The sequence below is a fragment of the Nicotiana tomentosiformis genome, chromosome 7 (genome assembly GCF_000390325.3).
Source record: "Nicotiana tomentosiformis chromosome 7, ASM39032v3, whole genome shotgun sequence".
Classification (NCBI taxonomy): domain Eukaryota; kingdom Viridiplantae; phylum Streptophyta; class Magnoliopsida; order Solanales; family Solanaceae; genus Nicotiana; species Nicotiana tomentosiformis.
In genome coordinates this window covers 100,505,514-100,526,619 of record NC_090818.1, presented here as the reverse complement: position 1 = coordinate 100,526,619, position 21,106 = coordinate 100,505,514, and the positions used below count along the sequence as shown (strand labels likewise).

General features: G+C 40.8%; 1 pseudogene; it reads right to left on the bottom strand.

Annotated features, from left to right (window-relative positions):
- Positions 1-15,335: 15,335 nt before the first annotated feature.
- Positions 15,336-18,024, bottom strand: LOC104086436 (protein NRT1/ PTR FAMILY 8.1-like; annotated as a pseudogene).
- Positions 18,025-21,106: the final 3,082 nt, after the last annotated feature.

The window sequence follows — 21,106 nt, the reverse complement described above, 5'->3', positions numbered from 1 at the left end:
CGTACGCAACGACACGAATTCGTGTCTTTACTCTTATGGGATCAGGCTGTTAACCTTGGTTTAATCGTAAGAAATACTTGATGAGGAGTCCTCGTACTCATGATTTTTCCTTACTTGAGATGTGACCATTGATTTGGTGATGACCATCATTGAGGTATCTGGTATTTGAGGACTTTGTGTTCATTGTTCACACTGTATTTGCCTATATCTGTCATAACCCAAAATCTCACATGTCGTGTTGGCACTATCGCAATACTAGGCAAGTCGACAAGCACAAATGACCATGCATTTTTAAATTGAAACACAATGAAATAATCTTAGCAGTGAAAATCTCATAAATAACCGATAAGAAAATATCGCGACTCAATACAAAATTCTCCAAAATCCGGGTGTTACTGAGTACATGAGCTACTAAAATATCAACACAGTCAAACTGCTAATACAACTGTCTAGAAAGATAGACCAGTACTAAATAATTGAAAAGAAGGAGAGTCGAGGTATGCGGACGCCAAAACAGCCACCTCAAAAATCTCCAAGCAGATGAAACTCCAAATCCGGTAACCACCGTGCCCAGAAGTACCTAGATCGGCTCACGAAGTACATGGTGTAGTATAAGTACAACTGACATAATGTACTCAATAAGTAACACTACTAACCTTGGACTGAAAGCAGTGACGTGCTCAGAAAGGTACAGTCTAAATCCAGATACTAACAACGTAGATATGTCAGGAAAATGACAATAATAACTCATAGAAAAACCTGATAATCAGTTTGTAGACATGCTTTCAGGTATTTAACAGTTTGAGCTCAACACTGATAAAATATGCCAAGTACGACTAATATGAGGTATGTTACATCTCGATATCTACATGTCAAATATGCATGCTAACTGTAATACAACATAATGATAAAGTCATATATTCATACTCTCGGAGTATTCATCCTCAATCAGCACGCTCGATCACTCGGTACTCCCAATCCCTCAACACTCTCAATCACTCGGCACTCGTACTCGACATTCACACTAGGCACTTGCACTCAGTAGGTACCTGCGCTCATTGTTGGTATGTCATACTCCGGAGGGGCGGATCCTGCCCAAGCGCTAATATAAGCCAATCATGGCATGATTCAATAAAGCCTGTTGCGGCGTGCTTCCCGATCCAATAATATCACTCACAATCAAGCCCTCAGCCACACTCAGTCATCAATCTCTCCAGTCTCTCGAGCTCACAAATCTCATGACAATCATCCCAAAGAATGACAACATGATGTAACAATAAATGGCAACAGAGACTGAGATATGATATGCAAATGATAGATGTGACTGAGTACATAACTGCAATTTAAGAAAATAATTCAACAGCAGAATAGTACCAGCATATAGCCTAAACATGATATCTAACATGGATCACAGCTCAATTCCTCTAACACATGGAGATTACACGAATAACAATAAGATTGGGTAGCTACACAGTCCCATGGAATAAACCGAGTCACAATTACTATTGTGCTCGCTCACACGCCTGTCACCTAGCATGTGCGTCACCCGAACATATACCACGTAACAAGTAGTTCGGAGATTCATACTCTCATTATCAAGTTTAGAAGTGTTACTTACCTCAAACCGCATAAATCTCTACTCCAATGAGCCCTTTCCTCACGAATCGGCCTCCAAACGACTCGAATCTAGCAACAAACAACATAATACAATCAACACAAGCTATAGGAATCAATTCCATATGATAAAGCTAGGTTCTTTAACAAAACTCAAAAAGTCAACCCCGAGCCCACGACTTGGAATCCGACAAAATTAACAAAATCTGGACACCCATTCAATAACCAGTCCAACCATACCGAAATTACTCAATTCCGATCTCAACTCGACCTTCAAATCCACAAATTAAAGTATATGAAGTTTCTACAATTTTTCACAATATTTCCAACCCAAAACACTAATTAAATTGTAAAAACAATGATAGATTCATATATATTTACCAAAGCTGAGTTAGAGTCACTTACCCAAATTAATCCTTGAAAATCCCTTCAAGAATCGCCCAAATCAAAGGTCTGTAGCTCAGAATATGAGAAATGGGTTCAAACAATCGATTTTGATATTTTAATAGCCTGCCCAGTGATTGCACATCGCGATCACGGAATTTCCCATGCGATCGCGCAGAACAAAACCTTCAGTAGCCAAAAACCTTCTATGCGAACGCACAATCCACGTCGCGAATGCGGTGACTAATTTCCCTGATCTATGCAATCGCGGACAGCCTCACATGATCGCGATGAACAACACGTGGAAATCCCAGGCCTCCTATTCCTTCTTCGCGAATGCGTCTCCTCCCATGCGATCGCATAACACAACTGCCTCACGGCTTCGCGATCGCAGTCGTAACAACGGGATCACATATAACTATTTCCCACCTGCCATACCTAACCCTACGCGATCACGATGCTCCTTTCACGATCGAGAAAGAGCAAACCAGAAGCACTGACTTCAGCAATAACACAATTCCAAAAATGAACCGAACATTATCCAAATCATACCCGAGGCCCCTAGGACCCCTTCCAAACATACCAACATATCCTAAAACATCATACAAACTCGCTCGAAGCGTCAAATCATATCAAACAACACTAAAACCATGAATTGCACATCGATTCAAGCCTAGTGAACCTATAAACTTCTAACTTACAAAACTATTGCCGAAGCATACCAAACCAACTCTGATTAACCTCAAATTTTTGCACACATGTCATAAATGACACAACGGACCTATTCCAACTTTCGAAACCAAAATACGAGCCTGGTAACTACAATGTCAACACTCGGTCAAACATCTCAACTCTCCAAACTTCAACTTTTGCCAATTCAAGCCAAAATGATCTACAGACCTCCAAATCAATATCCTGACACACTCCTAAGTAAAAAGTCACCATACGAAGCTATCAAAACCATCAAAGCTCTATTCTGAAGTCATTTACACATAAGTCAACATCCGGTCGACTCTTTCAACTTAGGCTTTCAACCTTGGGACTAAGTGTTCCAATTCATTCTGAAACATCCCCAAACCCAAACTAACCACCCTGGAAAGTCACATAGCAACAAACAACAGCGAATAAGTAATAAATTGGGGAACGAGGCTATAATACCCAAAACGACCGGTCGGGTCATTACATTTTCCCCTCTTATACAAACGTCTATCCTCAAACGGGTCTAGAGTCATACTGGATTCTAAAATAGGTATGGATATCTGCTCCACATCTCCCCCTCGGTCTCCCAAGTATCCTCCTCGATTGGCTGACCTCTGTACTGCACCTTCATTGAAGCTATATTATTTGACCTCAACTTTTGAACCTGCCGATCAAAAATGGCCACCGACTCTACATTATAATTCAAATCACCATCTGATTGAACCATGCTAAGTATAAAACATGTGACGGATCGTCGAAATACATTCGGAGCATGGAAACATGAAACACTGGATGAACACTCGATACACTAGGCGGTAATGCAAGCTTGTAAACCACCTCTCCAATCATCTCAAGCACCTCAAAAGGGCCAATATACCGAGGGCTCAAGTTGCCCTTCTTCCCTAATCTGAAATGATGGATACTGGCACATTGTGAAGGCGAACAATCTCACAGATATAGATCTCAACCAACCTTTCCGAAGAATAGGTAGTTCCAACTGGAATGAAATATACGGACTTAGTCAACCGGTGCACAATCACCCAAATAGCATCAAACTTCTTCAAAGTCCATGGAAGCCCATATACGAAGTCCATTGTGATACGCTCACATTTCCACTCAGAAATCTCAAGCCTTTGAAGCAAACCGCCATGCCTCTGGTGCTCATACTTCACCTGTTGACAATTCAAACAACGAGCTACAAACTCCACTATGTCTTTCTTCATCCTCCTCCACTAATAGTGCTGCCTCAAGACCTGGTACATCTTTGCGGCACCCAGATGAATGGAATATCGCAAACTGTGGGCCTTCTCAAAAATTAACTCACGTAACCCATCTACATTGGGCACACAAATCTGACCCTGCATTCGTGACACCTCATCATCCCCAATAGAAACCTCCTTGGCATCATCGTGCTGAACCGTATCCTTAAGGACAAGCAAATAGGGGTCGTCATACTGATACTCTCTGATTGGATCATATAAACAAGACCGAGAAACCACACAAGGTAGAACTCGACTAGGCTTCGAAACACCTAACCTCACAAACTGATTGGCCAAAACTTGAACATCTTATGCAAGCGGTCTCTCACCAACATGAATAAATGCAAGGCTACCCATACTCACCGCCTTCCTACTCAAGGCATCGGCCACTACATTGGCCTTCCCGAGATGATACAGAATGGTAATATTATAGTCTTTTAATAGATCCAACCACCTCCACTGCCTCAAATTTAGATCCTTTTGCTTGAACAAGTGTTGGAGACTCTTATGATCTGTAAATACCTCACATGATACGCCGTAGAGATAATGCCTCCAAATTTTCAATGAATGTCGTCTTCCACATATCTGAGTCTCGAATCTTTAATTGAAGATACCCAGACCTCAAATCAATCTTAGAGAACTCCCTAGCTCCCTGAAGCTGGTCAAATAAGTCATTAATGAGCGGCAAAGGATACTTGTTCTTAATTGTAACTTTGTTCAACTGCCTATAGCCAATGCACATCTGTATAGTACCATCCATCTTCTTCACAAACAGAATCGGTGCACCCTAAGGTGACATACTAGGCCTAATGAACCCTTTATCAAGAATCTCTTGAAGTTGCTTTTTTAATTCATTCAACTTTGCTGGTGCCATACAATACAGGTGAATAATAATGGGCTGAGTGCCCGGCACCACGTCAATACCAGAATCAATGTCCTTGTCGGATGGCATGCCTGGCAGGTCTACAGGAAATACATCCGGAATGTCTCACACTACCGAAACAAAATCAATGGTAGGAGTATCAGCACCAACATCCCTCAAAAAAGCCAAATATGACAAACACCCCTTTCCAGCCATCCGTTGGGCCTTCAGATATGAAATTACCCTACTGGGAACATAGTCTAGAGAACTTATCCACTCGATCCTAGGAAACCCCGAAATTGCCAATGTCATGGTCTTAGCGTGAAAATCCAGAATAGCATGACATGGGGACAACCAATCCATGCACAGAATCACATCAAAATAAATTATACTAAGCAATAAGAGATCAACTCTAGTCTGCAATGCCCCAATAAGCACCACACATGACCGATACACACGGTCCACAACAATAAAATTGCCCACCGACGTAGATACATGAACATGTGAAACTAAGGATTCACATGGCATATCCAAATAACGAGCAAATTATCATGATACATACGAATAAGTGGAACCTGGGTCAAATATTATGGAAGCATCCATAATATAGCTCGGTAGGGAAAGCATAGCATTGATCCTGACTGTCACCTGATCGACCTCCCCCTCTAGGGCAACCTCTAGCTACATGAGCCCCACCACGAGCTGGATGACCGGGTGGTAAAGTAACTGGTGTTGAAGTAACGACAAGGACACTGCCTCCACACATGTACAGACTCCCCACAAAACTCCCCGATGGTGGTGGAGACTGAATCGGACCTCCAGCACCAGAATAACTATTAGAAGAACCTGGCACAGATGAACCCTGGACTAACGTAGCACGAGATGAACTCTGAGTTGGGACGGCACTAGGAGATTACTGGCCCGGATGAGCACTTTATGAACCATGGCTAACTGACGAGCCATCTGAGCAGGCCTATAAGGACGACCCCTACTGTAGTTGAATTGCCCTCCAGAAGAAACACCGCTGAAACCACATGTACCACGAGGCCTCTTGGCCTCTCTCGCCTCACGCTCCTGACTACGGACCTGCTCTAGCCACCTAGCAATATCAACCACCTCATCAAACCTAGTACTTGATGCAATCCCCTAAGTCATGACAAAGTGCAGTCCATAGTTTAGGCCTTAGTGAACCTCCTAATCCTCTCCTTCTATATGGGGACCAAGCAGATCGCATGACGAGCCAACTCTGAAAATCTCATCTCGTACTGGGTCACGGACATACCCTCTCGGCATAACTGCTTAAACTGCCTACGCAACTCTTCTTGGCGGGTCTGTGACACAAACGTCTCCAAGAAGAGGACGGAGAACTCATGCCATGTAAGTGGTGCAGTGTCGCATGGCCTGCTTAACTTATAAGCCTCCCACCATCTGAAGGCTGAAAAGTAGTAAATGAGACCCCACTAGTCTCCAGAATACCAATTGTGTGAAGAATGCGCTTGCACCTATTGAAGAAGTCTTGAGCATCCTCAGACTAAGCCTCACTCAATAATGGAGGCCTGAGCGTCCCAAAACTCTTTAGCCTCTTTTGCTCCTCGTCACTCATAGGGAGACACACCTGGGCCTGAGTAAGTATAACCGGCTGGGCTAGTAGTACCCCCGATGTCTAAAGTCTCTAAACCACCTACTCTAGAGTATTGTTTGCGGCAGTCTGAGCACCTCTCCCGGCCTGAGAAGTGGTTGGTACGGCCTGAACTGAAACAGCCTGAGCAAGGCTAGTGCATACAGTCAATATCTGGGCCAAAGCCTTTTCAAATCCTAAAATCACAATGGGCATAGCTGGTGTCTGGGCTGGTCCCACCGGCTCAATCACATCTGGGATCGTTTCCTAAGATGGAGGAACTGGTGGATCTACAGGTGCTGCTTTAGCGGCTGTACGAGCCGCACCTCGATATCTACCATGGCCCCGGCCTCTCATGAAGAAGGTGGTACTGGTGGCTGTCCAGCTGACCTAGTGGTACGTGTCCTCACCATCTATGAGAGAATAGAGTAATAGAAGTTTAGTTTCCGGAATCAACAAATCCGCATGACAAGACTACAAGAAAGTGAAGTTTTCTTAATGGTTCGGTAGACTCTCGAAAATAAGTACAGACGTCTCCGTACCGACCCGCAAGACTCTACTAAATCTGCTCATGACTCGTGAGACCTATGTAACCTAGGTTCTGATACCAACTTGTCACGATCCAAAATCTCACATGTCGTGATGGCGCCTATCGCAATACTAGGCAAGTCAACAATTACAAATAACAACACATTTTTAAATTGAAAACACAATGAAATAAGAAACTATCGCGACTAAATACAAAATTCCCCAAAATCCGGGTGTCACTGAGTACATGAGCTACTAAAACGTCACCACAGTCAAACTACTAATACAATTGTCACAAAATCCGAAAGCCTATTCACTCACGAGTCTAACCATATCAAATTTACTAAAATCCGACACCAAATGGTCCTTCAAATCTACAATCCAACTCCCCAAATTCCTAGCATCCAACTTCCAATTTCCACCTTAAATACACACTAACTAGGTGGGAAAATACATGGGGAAGCATGATTATTGATAAAAAATAAGCACAAGGGACTTACCTCAAGAAATATCTCGAAAGTGCACTCAAAAACCGCCCTAAACCGAGTTGCAAAGTCCAAAAAATGACAAAAATCGCGAAGCCCTTCGATTTTAACCACTGCCCAGGTATTTCCGCACCTGCGGAGCTTGGGCTGGCACCTGCGCGTGCGCTTGTGCGGCCAAAAAGTGCGCATCTACGCAAATCACTTACCCCTTCTGCCTTCGCACCTGCGATGAAAGGGTCGCACCTGCGGAAATCCCTTCCGCTTTTGCGGACCTTGCGCACCCGCTATTACCCTAACGCAACTGCGGGCATCGCACCTGTGACCCCTGGCACTCCTCCATTTTTTCGCTTCTGCGCTTGCCTCCCCGCATGTGCAATCATGCACCTGCGGTCTCTCCACCGTAGGTGCGAAAATGACAGATGCCTGAAGACTTCAGCAGCAACTCAAATCCAACTTTTGATCCGTTAAGCACTCGAAACTCATCCGAGGCCCCCAGGACCTCAACCAAACATACCAACCAATCCTGAAACACCATACGAACTTAGTCGAGCCCTCAAATCACATCAACTAACGCTAAAAATCATGAATCACCCTCCAATTCAAACTTAAAGAACTTGAAACTTCAAATTCCTACAACCGATGTCGAAACCTATCAAACCACGTCCGAATGATCACAAATTTTGTACACAAGTCATATTCAACATTTCGGACCTATGCCAACTTCCGGAATCATATTCCGACCCCGATATCAAAAGGTCCACTACCGGTCAAAATCTCCAAAAATTAGACTTCCACCATTTCAAGCCTAAATGAGCTACAGACCTCCAAAACACAATCCGGACATACCCCTAAGTCCAAAATCACCAAATGGAGCTAACGGAACAGACAAAATTCCATTCTGGAGTGCTCTTCATATAGTTCCAACTACGGTCAAAATCCTAAGACTTCAGCTTTCGTTTTAGGGACTAAGTGTCCCAAATCACTTCGAATCACCCGATAATTGAATTCAACCATGCACGCAAGTCAAGGCACATAATACGAAGCTGCTCAGGGCCTTATGCCGCCGGACGTGATTTAAATTCTCAAAACGACCGGCCAGGTCGTTACATCCTTCCCCTCTTAAACAAATGGTCGTCCTCGAACGTGCTAAGAATCGCCTCGAAGACTTCAATCACTGAAAGCACATATTCAACATACAACCGCGGGGGACCCCACGTCACTCCAATCCACATAAGCCTAACGACACCATCTGAATTGTAATTTATCCTTTCTATCAACACCGATAAGCCTTAGAGTCAAAATTCTCACCTTCCATTTGTCTTCAAAAGACCCAATTCTAAATCCATAACCGATATCAGTCTTAACTAGCTGTAACAACTCATGCCTACATCCACAAGGTACGACCACACAACAAGACACACCACACATAGGCCCATAATAACATTTCTGATCACAATAGTTGCCCGTAATCAAAACCATCACCGACAATTAGCCTGATATCCATTAGAACCCTGTTCAAACCTACACAACACTGACAACGATACAAGAAACACGAAGACCTCTTAACTATACACCCGAATCAACAAGTCACAACTAACACCACCAGGCACACACCCCGCAAGCTAAAACTCAAGAAGCACAGAATGAAATTGACTGAATATGAAAAGAGAAACACATAAGGAAACTACCAAACAAGCCCTATAGGCACAACTTTCTATCAGTACTAAACTACAAAACAATATAACAAGGAAAGAATTAAAGCATATGAACAATCACAAGGATCCCATCCTATTATAACTTCCACCATGGTACTCAGCCCGGTTCAAACATATCAAATCACATGGAATCGCGAGGGTCTCACCCTCAACTCTGAATCACAAGTCGAATACACATCATACCAATGGAAATCTTCCACTAATTCAATTCTGCCAATAAAATCACAACACTTACTAAACCCTCACCCCAGTAGAGTATCAAATCACAAATCGTAACCAATTTACTCACGAATCACATCAAACTTGCCATAATGGACAACATGAATTCACTTCTAGTCTTGAAACTTTCGATAATGAATAGAAATAAATGATAGACACGGGCTACCACTCATAGAGTCTCCCAATAGGGGTAAACACCTAAAATTAATAGTAAGTCATGAACTCACCCATAGGTTGGATAACAAATAGGGGAACCGAATCAAAATACGAATGGTGCCCCTCCGTAACAAATCAAAAGCATACTTGTATGACATCATCTAACGCAGTGGCCTCAAGCCTATTATATGAAACATATCAATGGGTCGGGCCTTCCCCTCTTGGGCACCTCTACTCGCCTGAATACTCTGTTGTGACACACCTGTCCGGAGTCTAGGACAATCTCTCACCCTGTGGCTGGTATCTCCACACTCGAAGCAACCTCTCTGCTGATGTGGCTGTGGGAACTGTGCGGTACGGGTACTCTGAGACCCATGAGCACCTGACTTGTGCGAAGCCTAAAGTGCAAACCGAACTGGCTGACCTACAAAACCTCTATCATGTCGTACCCTGCCTCCAAAATAAGGACCAGTAGATCTCTCCGGTCTACGAGGCCTCCTCACCTCCCTGTCCTCTCTCTCCTGATCTAGCATGTACTCTCTCTCATGGCCCCGCATGTCCTCTACACGGCGAGCGATCCCTACCACCTGCTGAAACGAAACATCTGACTCTAACTCCCAAGCCATACTGAACCGAATATCATGCCTGAGTCCCTTAATGAATCTACGGACACGCTCTCTAACTGTGGCGACCAAAGCAGGTGCATACCTGGCCAAATCACTGAATCTCACGGCATACTCTGACACTGACATAGTGCCCTAGCGCAGCAGCTCAAACTCTACGTGCCATGCATCTCAACGGGACTGAGGTACAAACTCTCTTAGGAACATCTCTGAAAACTGAACCCATGTAGGTGAAGCTAACTCGGCTGGGCTACCCATCTCATATGCCTTTCAACACTGATAAGCCGCTCCCTTAAGCTAGAATGTAGTAAAAGCAACCCCACTCGTCTCAACAATATCCATAGTGCGGAGGATGTTATGGCACTCCTTCAGAAAACCCTGTGCACTCTCTGAAGCCAAACCGCTGAATATATGAGGGTTATATCTCTTGAACCTTGAAAATCTAAGCTGCCCTTCCTCGGATGCTACTGCTCTGACCATAAGCTAAACTGGAACCATAGCCTGTGTTACCATGACACCTGGAACCTGACCAATGTGAACTTGCTGCTCTGGAGTGTGGGCGGCGGGAGTCTGGGCTCCTCCCCCGGTCTGTGAAGTAACTGGTGCAACCAGAATATCCCCGCCTGAGCCAATATACCAAACATGCTCAGGAACTGTGCTAAAGTCTCCTAAAGTCCGGGGGTAATCGCAGGCGCCTCCGGTACTTGCCCTCATCTGGAACTACTAGCGGCTCCCCAACTATTGCTCTGGTAGGTGCCCTAGCTACGGCACGTGCTCCTCATCGGCCTCTGCCTCTGACCATAGCGGCATCTACTCCAGGGGTAACATCATCAAGAACCGCAACTCGTGTCCTCACCATTTGTGAGAGAATGGAATGGTAAATTTCAAACTTCAATATCAATGAACTCGCAAGATAGGAATGAAGGAAATGAAATTGTCCTAATAGTTCTGTAGCCTCTCGAAGATAAGTACAGACGTCTCCATACCTATCCGTAAGACTCTACTAAACTCGCTTATGACTCGTAGCACCTATGAACCTAGGGCTCTGATACCAACTGTCATGACCCAAGTTTTCCCTCTGTTTGGTATCGTGATGGCACCTAGTCTTAGGGACTAGGTAAGCCTAACATTAATTGAAACAACATTATTTAATTAACATCTAACAAAATAAATAGAAATCTCTTACAATTCCCAAAAAATAAAGTTTTTTCTTGGTCTTCCGGGTTCATTTGGGTTTGATTATACCCGAAATAGGCATCGAGAAAAGTAAGGATCTCGTGACCGGCTGTGGCATCGATCATGCGATCAATGTTGGGCAGCGGAAAAGAATCTTTGGGGCACGCCTTGTTTAAATTCTTATAATCTACACACATTCTAAGTTTGTTCCCTTTTTTAGGGACTACAACTACATTGGCTAACCATTCGGGGTATTTCACCTCGCGAATGGACCCTATTTTGAGAAGTTTAGGTACCTCGTCCTTTATGAATGTGTGCTTTACCTTGGACTGGGGCCTTCTCTTTTGCTTCACTGGTTTGAACCTAGGGTCCAGGCTTAGCCGATGCGTCGTTATATCCGGTGGGATCCCTGTTATATCTAAATGGGACCAAGCAAAACAATCTATGTTATCGATGAGAAATTGAATAAGCTTTTTCCTGAGTTCGGGGGTTAATCCCATTCCCAGGTATACCTTTCGTTCGGGCAAATGCTCAATTAGTATGACTTGTTCCAGTTCTTCAATCGTTGATTGGGTAGCGTCTGATCCCTTTGTTGATGAAGGTGAGGATATCAGAATTGCTTTTTCGATGGCAAACATTTCTCTTGCGGCCGGTTGCTCTCCGTACACTGTTTTGACTCTCTCCGATGTTGGTAATTTAAGAACCTGGTAGAGGGTCGAAGGTACAACTCTCATATTATGGATCCATGGCCTTCCAAAAAGAGAATTGTACCTCATGTCCCCTTCAATTACGTGGAACTTCGTTTCCTGGATTGCTTCGGCCATGTTTATCGGCAGAATTATCTCGCCTTTGGTGGTTTCACATGCCATGTTGAATCCGTTTAGAACCATGGTTACGGGTGCGACCTGGTCCTGTAGACCTAGCTGTTCTACAACCTTCGATCTAATAATATTGGCCGAGCTACCTGGATCAATTAACATACGCTTAACTTTAGTTTTATTCAGAAGTACGGATATTATCAGTGCATCATTGTGAGGTTGCATGATTCCTTCTGCATCTTCATCATTAAAGGACAAGGTTCCTATGGGTGCGTAATCCTGAGTTCGAGGTCGCTTTTCTCGTATAACCGATGTCTTAGTGCGTTTAAGCACCGACCCTTGAGGGGTATCGACACCACTGATGATCATGTGGATGATGTGCTGCGGTTCTTCCTATTCGTTTTGTTTACCGAAATCCCTAATTTTGAAATAGATTTTGGCCCTGTTGCTTAAAAGTTCTCGAAGGTGCCCTTTATTCAATAACCGGGATACCCCCTCTCTTAGTTACCTGCAATCTTCCGTTCTGTGGCCATGAGTGCCATGATATTTGCACATTTAATTGGGGTTCCTCTGGGCAGGATCGATTTGCATGGGTCGAGGCCATTTAGTGTCTTTGATGCGTTTGATAGCCGATACGATGGCGGATGCATTGATGCCGAAGTTATACTCCGATAACCGCGGTGCTTCCTTAGGTACGGTAGACCTGTCAAACCCATTTCTGTTCATCAGCCCCCAAGACCCTTGACCTCGATCACTCATTTTATTGCCTTGCCCGGGGTTACGTCTCGATTCATTGATCTTGTGGTTTCCACTATATGGTCGGTATCGGTCCCTAATCGGACCTTGTTCTCGATTGATGTCCCTTCTAGCAGCGAGTTCAGAACCCAACCGATCGTCTTCGACTCTAATTTTTGACTGGTACCGATTATGCACGTCGACCCAAGTAATAGCCGGATACTCGATCAGGTTATGCTTCAATCGCCGTGAAGCCGTCGAACTTCGTTCGTTCAAACCTTGAGTGAAAGCCTGAACAACCCAATCGTCTGTGACTGGTGGCAGATCCATTCGTTCCATTTGAAAATGAGATACGAACTCCCTTAGTATCTAATTATCCTTTGTCTAACCTTGAATATATACAACTTCCTGGTCTCGACCTTTATGGCCCCGACGTGCACTTTTATTAAGGAATCTGCAAGCATAGGAAAAGAATCGATAGAATTAGATGGTAAGTTATGACACCATATCATTGCTCCCTTTGATAGGGTTTCACCGAATTTCTTTAGTAATACGGATTCGATTTCATCGTCTTCTAGGTCGTTCCCTTTAATGGCACATGTGTAAGAGGTGACATGTTCGTTGGGGTCGGAAGTTACGTTATAATCTCAGGCATGCAGAATTTCTTTGTGATCGGTTTAGGAGCTGCGCTTGGGGAAAAAGGCTTTTGTACAAATTTTTTGACATCTAAGCCCTTCAATATCAGTGGTACCCCCGGGATCTGATCAACCCTGGAGTTATATGTTTCCACCTTTTTGTCGTTTGCTTCGATCCTCCTTTCTCCTGATTCTATTCGTTTGGTCAGTTCTTCGAATATCTTAGCAATTTCGGGATTAGTCCCCGACTCTTGCTCATTTGACCTTAGTATATCTAGTTCCGTTCTGTGGGTGATTTCTCGGGGTAGACTGGGCTCCGACCTACTCGACATCTGGGTTTGACTCTGCAACTGAGCTATTAGTGCCTGTTGAGCTTGCAACAGTTCGAAAATCATGCGCAAGCTGACGCCGTTTTCCTCGACGTTATGGGTATCTCTAACTGCAGATCGAGTGCCACCATGAATACTGTTTTCAGGTTCAGAATGTAGGTTTGCTTCAATGGCCAGATACAAATTAACGTCTAACGGCACTTCGACTAGAGCTCCAACGACGTCGACAAGCTGCATTCCGGCCCTGGGCGGCAAGTTGTTGTTCTCATCTTGAAGGCCAGCTTCGTTGTCGATAGGTAAGGCCATTTAATTTGAGAGTTCGTCGTTGCTAATTCGAAATCAAAGGCACTTCCAAAAATAAGCGTAAAATGGTGAGTTTGTTTAGATTCGTATCAAGTAATCACTATTATCCTTAGCTCCACGGTGAGCGCCAAACTGTTTAACCGAAAAAACGGATAGAGTTGAATTGGTACGTAGTTCTAAGGGTATGTGGTATAACTTGACACAAATCGTAAGAATAAATTGAAATATCGAGTGGTGAGTGTAGAGAATGAAAAATAAACAAGGTTGGAAAGAAGAAGATTTATGGATTAAGCAAGATGAATCAATCTATAAAGCTAAAAAGGATAACTCTTCAATATAAGAGTGTATGATATCTTAGTTACAATGTATGCCAAACTTGTTTCTTTACAGAAATATAGCCATCCCTTTTATAGTGGGGGATCCTACTTTAGATATAATAAAAAATACATAGTGGGGAACCAATGATAAATTAGTTTTTTTCTAATTTCCGCCGAGATTCTCTCCCTTAGTGCAGCTGCAACGACTTTTGTCTATGAGCTTGATCTTGATCGGACTCAGTATTGGTTGGTTTCCCGTTTTAGAGCTCGATGCGGGTTTGAGCTTGATGCCGACTCGGGGTCCGGTAATGAATTGGGCTCGGTATTGGTTGGCCTCGGGCCCTTAAGCTCGATTCCATCACATCTCATCATAGTTCGAATTGGACCCGAGCTCGATAATGACTTCGAGCTCGATATTTGACATATCCCTGGAACTTGAAGCTCGTTTGTGCCTTTTTCGGATCCTATCTCGATATTATGAAGACTTTATTCGGTCCATTATGTTCCATCTCGATCAGATGTATAAAGGCCGAAATCAGTTTCGACCGTATACAAACATCTCATTGCAACAAGATTTTGTACAAGTTAGATTACATAAAATGAGGCTTGTATAAATGGAAGACTTTTGAAATATATGGTCTTAAATAAGCCATAACATTTGTGTGGCTGTAAAACTTTTGAAACTTGTGGTGGTCTTAAATCTGCCATATTATTTGTATGGCTATAAATATGCTTCATATTAAGGAAATATTGAAAAGTGTCAATCTTTTTAAAACAAACTAATAACTAAATAGCTTCAATCTATTTGGAACGGAGGGAGTATTATTATCCAATAAGGTACTATTACCACATGGAATAAATTAAAAAGAAAATCAATGTATCCACGAGATAAACTTTAAGAACATGTTTGATCTATAAATGATACAGGTCTGTACGTCTATGCCACAAACTTGTACGTCTGAAATGTTCAAATTTTAGAAAAGCAGAAGGGAAGTTTAAACACCAGAAATCATGAAACTAGCTTACTTATCATCAACAGGCACCATTGCAACAGAGTCCTTGTTGATAGCCTTCTTATACTTGTACCTTTTTGCAACCGCAAGAAAAGCAAAGAAGTTTAAGACACTTAAAATGGCCAACAACAAGAAGAAGTAATGCAGCTTGCCGCGATTTTGATTGTCCGCTATCCATCCTGGCTTTCCATTCCTTGTGCTAATATCTGTGACAATGGTCACTAAGAACGAGCTCACATAACTTCCAAGTGCAGTGGTCGTGAGAGAGAGAGCAGCGCACAAGCTCCTCATTGAATCAGGTGCTTGATCATAGAAACTCCAACTGACCGATAAATGTGAAAACTTCAGCACAACCAACTATCATATATTGGGGAATTTGCCAAAATACTGACATTGGCACATTGGTGGTGTTATAGTAATTGTGCCTTCTTACTATGCCCAGCCTAACTACCTCTACAATGGCTGCAGATACCATTGCAAAGACTGATATGACGAGCCCAGTCCCCATCCGTTGAAGTTGAGTCAAGCCATTTTTGTGACCTGTAAACTTTCGAACAAACGGGATAAGCAGTCTATCATAGATAGGAACCCAGAGAATCACAGCCATGGTGTCAAAAACAGAAAGTGAAGCCTCAGGAATTCTAAATTTTCCTAAATGTGTATCCATGTATGTAGCTTGCAGCACAAACATATTACTCAATTGGTTATGCACTGTGCTGAAGATAATTCCAGTAGCCCAAATAGGTAGCAACTTGATAACAGACTTGAGCTCCTCAACTTGTGTTACTGTGCAAAGCCTCCAATTGTTTATTGAACCTCTATTCTCATCTGACTCTAGCTTCACAGCAGCTTTATCGAAAAAACTGCAGAGTGACAAACATCCAAGTTAAAGATCTCATAAAACTTAATACTATAAGTATCAAGAAAGTTTAATCAGTTTCAAACTAGATATTACACCTATATAGCATCGAGGATGATCGTATAAGGTATCCATGACAGATCATGAGCCCTTTGGATGTCATAGTTAGTAAGTTAAATCCTTATGTTGCTTCTGAAGATTTCATAATTCACAAGCATACCTCAACTCATTTGTATGAGTAAGTTTGCGACTCCCTTTGATGGCAGATTCAGCTTCGTCTGCAGTCTCATGTAGCAGAGATTTTTCAGCAGGCAATGCAAGTCGGTATTTTCTAAAAGAAGCCACAACAACCTGGCATATACGCGTCAAAGGGCTGCCTCCAGGCTTTTGGTATCGATATAGCCGGGTGCCTGAAAAGAAAGATACAACAGCAAGTGCCATGGCCACAGCAGGAACACCAAACCCCCATCCCCAGCCAATGTCTTGTTGTATCCAGACTATCAATGAAGAAGCAACGAGAGCCCCAACATTGATGGAGAAGTAGAACCAATTAAAGAAGGAATTCTTGTGGTTTCTCTCAATAGGATCAGCATCATCGAACTGGTCTGCTCCATAGGATGAGACACATGGCTTGATCCCTCCAGTTCCCAGTGCTACTAAGTAGAGTGCAATAAAGAATACAGAAGTTTGACCGTCGGTCGCATGACATTTATCTTTTTCATAGCAAGTTGGCTTAAGCCCTGGCACTGATGCCGAAATTGTCAACAATGTCATCCCCTTTGAATGATAAGAAAAATTAGTTAAGAAATTACAAAATAAAATATTAGATTTATAGATGGTATACTTCTCTAAACCGAATATAATAATGAAAGCCTAGAAAAACAACAAAGAGCCAACAGCCAAATAAACTCACACAAACATAGATAATAGAGAATATGGCAATAGTCCAGTATCTTCCAAGATAAGAATCAGCAAGAAATGCTCCGAGCAAAGGCATGACATAGCATGTCCCTGACCAATTTGATTGATTTTTTGAAGCAGTTGTGTTATGCTGATTTAGTTGATTCTTAAAATAAAGGACAAGATTGGTACTCATCCCATAATATGCCAATCTTTCAGAGCATTCATTCCCTGTCAAGTATTAACAATATTTTAAAATCAATAATTATGGTATTAGAACAGAGAATATATATGATGATAAAGATTACTATGTTTACCAAGTATGTAAGGGCAAGCCTTCCAAGTTCCTGTTTTCTTCTTATTTGCAGGCTTATTCCGATAATCCACAGTTCCATCCTTGGTATAGATATCTTCTTCTGCCATGGCCTAACAAAGAAGAAAAACAATGCTTTCTTGATGTGGTTTTCGTCACTCCAATAATTATCTGAAACACGTCGTTAAAATCAATTAAGAGGGAGCCAAAAGATTGAGCTATGGCTCCACCCTTTCTTTCCTTGGATAGAATATCTCAGAAATCTAAAACACTATATTCTAAAGTTCATTCACATAATCTAAAACACTATATTGTTGGCAGCATAGGTGCAATTTAGTTTTGGATGTACCAAACTCATTAGCTTTGTCTATCGGCCAGTAAAATGGCTAGATACATCTTGAAAAAGGTTATCTTAGTTTGTTGGAGAATTAATGGCTCATGTTTTTACATCTGCTTTTCTTGTGCTATCAAACAATAGAAAAAAGTCAAACAAAGAAAAGGAGTAAACTCTCCTCGTAAATTCAGCAACCATTTTGTTCTATTTTTGTGTTCTTCTTATTTCTAATTCTCATAAATGCACAAAGTGGTAGTCATATTTGCCAATTTTATTTATTGAACCTATCAGATTTTAGAAATACTAAAATGGAGTAAGTAAATTCCATTAGAATCTCGAATTGATTGCCTTGTATCTTCACGAGTTAACCGAACTTTGCCCACAACTTGTAGAGTCTACAATATTAATCATGTAGTACTTTCATTATGAGTCCTAAAATCTCTCTATGTTTTACTAGTAAATAAAAAAAAGGAACTAAACTTAGCAAACAAATAAACTTATGAACATCCGAAAAAGGAAAACAAATCTCGCCAGAGCAGAAAAGCAAAATAGACGTTCATAAATAATTACTGTTTGTTAACTCCTATTGGCTTCATCGACGACAAATGCTCCATTTATTGAATTTATGAAACGACAAACAAAGAGTTTAGTTTCTTTCTCTTTCCCTTTCTCTTACCCTCTATTTGGATCATCGTTACTCATCGTTTTATAATGTATTGTATTGTACTGTATTGTATTATATTGTATCATTTTATGGATACAACATTTGGATAGATTGTATCGCTTGCTATTATGAGTTTACTAAAATAACCTCAATTGTTTTAAATATTATAAATTTTTAAGAATTACTCATAAAAATTATTTCAGTAAATCTCCTTATACTAATTTCTCACCAATTATGTCTTGTAAATATATGAATCAATTAAATTCATATAAATTCTAACAAAATTAACGAAACAAGCTACTAATATTATTTAGACTATTATTCTTGAAAAGACCCCAGAAAACTAAAGTTCAATATGAGACCAAAAAGTCAAAACATTAGTAAGAAATAAAAGAACTAAATGAAATTAAACATTGTCTACTAGGCAGCAGCAGATAGAAGAAGTTCAAAATTGACTTTGAGGATTAATAATATTGGAGTTCTTCTTGGCAAGAACAGTGAGATCGAACCTTGTTTTTGGACGACGGCAAACGAAACATAAAAGTACGGTAATTGGGGTGGAGTAAAATATAATTATGGATTAATATGTACGGATATAATTGGAAAGAAAAATAGGAAACAATCACACCACAATGATTTTGTTATTTTGTAAAATGAGACTTTTCATTATTCTGAAATAATAAATTTAACAATACAATACAATCAAAACAAACATTATTTTGTGATAACAATATAATACGATACAATGAGTAACAAACATACAAACAAGCTGTTTAATTCAATAACTATTATTTTGCTTTTGGAGAAGTAGGAGCTGTTGTTACAATGAAGATATGCACTTCTATATAGGAGTATAGTTGTCACCCCATGTATCCCCACATCTGCATTTCCGTTTTTAACCCGGATTCCACCCATCAATAATAAATATTTTACTTTAAAAAAAGAAAATTTTATTTTATGTCTTACAAAAAAAGTATTATACTTAAGTTCACTCCAAATTGTTTTCCTGGTAAAAGATTTCCTAGAAGTTTTTCTTTTCGAAAACTAAGTCAGATACATAACTTTTTCTTTCCCAGAATCTTTTATAAAAGGTTAGTTTTAAAAAAGTAAATCTATAGCAAATCCAAGGCTAGGAATGTTGATTACTATTTCAACGATATTGACTATCCTAGGAATGAAAGCTAATCCAATTGAAGATCTCACGACTAAGCTTGTTGCTAAAAATGCAAAAATGACGACTCACTGTACATTCAATGATGTGAATTTCTATGTGATTTTAATCAATCACTGTCGCGATCCAAAATCGAAATCGTAATGACACCTAATCTCTAAAATTAGGTAAGTCTAACACATGAGAAGATCTATCAGAGATAATCATCTTAACTATATAAAACTTAAACTGATAAATGAGATAGCGTAATTAAAACCGAACAAATATTATACAATCCTCAGAACCGATAGTATAGAGTCATAAACTCTACCGACATACACTAGAATTTCTAAATACAATAATTTTCTGAAATGAAGATAAACATCAATGACTCCGAGACCTGCAAACGTCAAGCAGGTATATCTTGAAGTCTCCAGTCGCGCAGACACAACTCTCAATAACCAACACGATCAGAAGGGCCTGGATTTGAATAAAAATATGCAGAAGCATAGCATGAGTATATCACAAACGGTACCCAATAAGTATCAAGACTAACCTCAGTGGAGTAGTTACGAGGTAAGTTGAGACACTCACTAGACATAAAACTTGTGCATGATATCAACATAGAGCTAGCAATGGAAAGAACGTCAATGTAAGGCTAACAACATAAAGGTTATTAATATAAAACCAACAGAGAAATAATAGAAACACAATTGGCAAACAGAAATAAACGGGTAATGAAGCAGCAATATAATCAAAACACAATGAAATATGAATGAACTCAAATTAGAAAAACATATGACAATTCAAGTAATCAAATTGTTCCCAACGCATGACTTACAACAAGAATTACCCCAAGACACCACACCTCGTAACCACAAATCATAAGCCACAATTTCGAATCTTACACGCATGGTACCTCGTGCCCACGTTATCAATCACCTTCTCACGACAAAGTCCATGTGCTACCATGTATATTGTATCCGTATCGAATGCCAAATAAAATGTACGAAAGATTTATTTAAATACAATAAGGCATAATAAAAAAGTAAAATAAAGTACAATTTATATAAAATAGAGTTCAAATGTGTTTAATTTAGAAATCAATAAGGTAAAGTAAAATAGCGTCTTCAGATTAAGAAAAATATCAGATAAGTTAACGAATTAAATATAAAATTTATTAAAGTAAGGTGTGATAATAATTTCATGTAAAGTAAAACATCAAATAAGGTAATGAGTTTAATTTGAGAACCCAATTAAAGTAAAATGTAATAATCATTTAAAAATAGCAAAGCACTGAGTGAGATAACGAGTTCTAACTTAAGAGTCACATAAAATAAAGCATGTTAATAATTTTTTTATTTAAAACCATTATGTTACCAACAACTCAACATATGA